Genomic DNA, 3836 nt, shown 5'->3' with positions numbered 1-3836 from the left:
TCTGAAAACAGCTAATGGTCTTAAGCCGGACCCTGCCAAGACCGAAGCGGTGATGCGCATGCCAGTTCCAGGTACAGAAGAGGGAAGGTCATGGAGCTGCCTGACACTTTGTCCAGGGCACAGCTAAGTGACAACACGCCTGAGGCAGGTGGCCTTGACAGTGTCTCCATGCTCAGTTTGTCTCCGTGAGTGACCAGAAATATACAGAGCTGCAAGAACGCACAAAAGAGGAGCCAAGCTGTCTCCAGCAAATAAATCCACAAGGGATGGCCGATCAACAGGAGGGAGGTGCCCATTTCAGTGCAGCCATACTGGGACTCGAGAAGCCAACTTGCTGTGTCGGATGGCATAGTGTACAAAGGATTGCGCATTGTAGTGCCACCCACCATGCGTGCACACAGGTTAGGGTTCATACATCACACTTATCTAGGTGTGGTAAAGGGCAAGCAATGAGCCCGTGAGGTCCTATACCGGCCAGGAATGAGTGCTGAAATTGAAAACATGATCCGGAATTGCTGTAAGTGTGCCGAAATTCAAAACAGACTTCCCACAGAGGGTCACTGATAGTGTAGTGGTACACACGCCTGAGTTCGCTCAGTGACGGGGTCTGTGTGTGTCCTGCGACTGGCTGGCGACCAGTTCGGGGTGTAGTCTGCCTTCGCCTGTTGACGGCTGGGATAGGCTCCAGCACCTGTATAGGATAAGCGATTTGGAAGATGACACATGACTTCCCAGAGAGTCGCTCAAGCCGACAGAAACGCCAGAACTACCGTTTGAAGAAGTAGCCTCTGACTTAGGCAAACAGTACATTATACTAGTGGACTACTACTCGAAGTATATTGAAGTAGATGAATTAAAAGACCAGCGTAGCAGGGCCACCACAGATGCCCTGAAGGCTCAGTTTGCCAGACTTGTCGCACCCTTCGTACAGACAATGGGCCACAATACTCGTCGGGAGAATTCAAGGAGTTCTGCAAGGCTTACGGCATCTTACACAAAACATCATCACCTCACACACCACATTCAAATGGAGAAGCAGAGCGTGCAGTGCAAACAGTCAAGAAGCTCTGGAGTAGGGCACCAGACAAGTACCTGGCGCTACTGGACTACAGGACTACTCCGCTTGATTCAGTAGGCCTGTCGCCAGCTCAGCTGCTCATGGGCAGGAGGCCTCACAATAAGCTGCCGACGGCGCGTGCGCTGCTGGAACTTATGGCTTATGATGCCCGTAGGGTTAAGCGGTTGCTCGACAGGTCCAAGTCCACCCAGAAGTTCTATTATGACCGCAAGAGAGCAGCCAGTACTTGTCTCACCCTACAACCTGGGGATGAGGTGCGAATGGCACCATACCCAGGCAATCACAGATGGTCTCCAGGTGTTGTACTCTGTTCCCACAGTGCTCCACGATCCTACGTGGTGGAGAGTGGGGGCAAGCAGTACCTTCGCACCAGCACTCCGATTGCCAACCGGTCTCGCCACGTGGATGAATATTGTGGTGCATAGCTGGAGAAGGGAGATGTAATGTATTGTGAGTTGTGTTCACTGTTCGCAATTGTTTATGGCAGTGTCCATCTCGCTTACCATACCGAGCGGGAGCAAGTCGCGGAAGTGCAACAATAAACAGACAGCGCTGCAGCCTGGACTTACACACTGTTTGGCTCGTCTCTTCCTTACTCGAGTAACTTACATACTACACATGGGTTCCCAGCCCTCTTCCTCGCACATCTGCACAACACACCCACACATCACGCACAAGCTGTCACAATACCCGCGACATCATGTTTACTTTTTTTCTAAGCCGATTTCCAATCACATGCAAGACCTCATTTCCTGAACTGGGGCTACAGCAAGACGTTTTAAAAAGATTTTTTTTTTTTGAATCAGCTTTAAAATTCTATCACTTCTGATATGATAACATAGAAGAGGAGGAAGCAGTCCATTAATTAGTCAAGCAAGGGCATTTCGACCTTTCAATCTTCTCTCTGTCTACTTAGCTCATGAAGCATTTGGTTCTCAATCCAAAATCAAGCTCTTCTATTTGCAGCACAGCCCAGCACACCCTAGCAGTTCCTCCAGAGCTCTCCCACGACGTGTCACACCCGTGCTGACCTTTCTTGCGGAACAAAGGTTCAAAGGGGACGAGGCGACAGAGCACTTCGCAGAAATGGGACACCCCACACACCCTCGGCGGGAACGCGCAAATGAGGGGCACAAGGGTGCAAGTGTGGGTAAATTTTTTTACACTTGTAACTTGTGCTCTCGAACCCTTCGTACACTAAGACTACGTGTGCACTTCAGCGAAGACGTAGGGTACAAGTGCGGGTATTAGGATTGGGCCAAGGATGCGGGCTCAGCCGAAGTGCGGAACAAGGGCTCAAAGGGGGCGGGCGACAGAGCACTTCGCAGAATTTGGACACTCTATAGTGTAAGGCCTACACACTAGAGGTAAAACCGGGCCTAAAAAATCCATCCCGACCCAGGCCCGCGGGTATTAAAGCCCGACCCAGCCCGACCAATTAACTTGATTGGCAGGCCCGAGCCCGAAGCAAACCCAAAATTTCATATCTTATTTGCAGAGTTGGGCAGCGACCCTCCGTCTCCAGTTTCTGTCCTGCATATTCAATCGACCCAGGTGGTCCCAGTCGGTCGGAGTCAGCCAACCGGCGTTGAGAACGGACTTTGCCGGTTGTGCGTCACATGCAGGTGCCGCACTCCTGATACGCGGTCGAATAAGTAAACAATAAAAAATAAAAGGATGTGGTGTACCTTGCGGTCCCCACAGACACAATGACATGTGCCACGTTTTTTGTAAATTTCACCCATCATGCTGTGCGTGTGTGTGTGTCAGTTGTTTTTGTTTGAAATTTTTTATTTGTTTGGCGGCATCTGCGTGTGACGTAAAGACCGGCGAAGGACGGGTCGGGACCACGTGGTCCGTTAAATATGCAGGATGGAAACCGGGGACGGAGGGTCGCTGCTCAGCTCTGTTTATTTGTGAGGACTCGGGAGGAGGAGAGGTGATTTATGATAATAAATGGTGATAAACATATATTTATTTAAAAAAAAAAAAAAAGTCAGCGAGAGAGAAGCCCGGCCCGACCCGACCCAAACGTAATGATTGACATTTTAGGGTCCCGTATTTCGGGCCGGGTCGGGCTCGGGCTTAAGATCTTACCTCTACTACACACTCGTACCCTCGGCGGGAACGCGCAAATGAGGGGCACAAGGGTGCAAATGTGGGTATTGGAATTGGGCCATACTCGCTGACGCAGTAGCATAAATCGAAGACGTCACACGAAGGGTCCTAATTCAGCAATTTTTGTACACTTGTCACTTGTGCCCTCGAACCCTTCAGGGACTTTGACTACGTGTGCACTTCAGCGAAGAGTGTAGGGTGCAAGTGTGGGTATTGGGATTGGACCTAGGAGTGCAAATGAATCAATTAACCAGTTGAAGTTTCAATCTGGTGTTAGGGTTAGGGCAGAGTCACCTGGTAGCATTGAGCGTACTGTAATTATTTTAATGTTAACTTTTTGATTTTGTTTATACTACAGCTAATACACAATTGTTAAATGTCAACAAAGTCAAATTTTGCGGGTGGCATGTTTTGAAGGGTGATTTGCATTCCGGACAAACAACAACATTTAAATCTTTTCCACTGTCATTTGCTTCAATGTATAATTTTGTTACAGAAAACAAAAATGTCAACAAATTACATTAGAATACATCTTTTCATCAATGAACTGAATATATTTTGTGTAAAACATTTAAGGTGAAATAGATATTTTCTCAGTTTAAAAATGGGGATTATAAATAAATAATACACAGCAATGGTG

Source organism: Filicampus tigris, chromosome 8 (assembly GCF_054856515.1).
Source record: "Filicampus tigris isolate MCC_2025a chromosome 8, RoL_Ftig_1.0, whole genome shotgun sequence".
Classification (NCBI taxonomy): domain Eukaryota; kingdom Metazoa; phylum Chordata; class Actinopteri; order Syngnathiformes; family Syngnathidae; genus Filicampus; species Filicampus tigris.
This window is presented reverse-complemented; position numbering follows the sequence as displayed.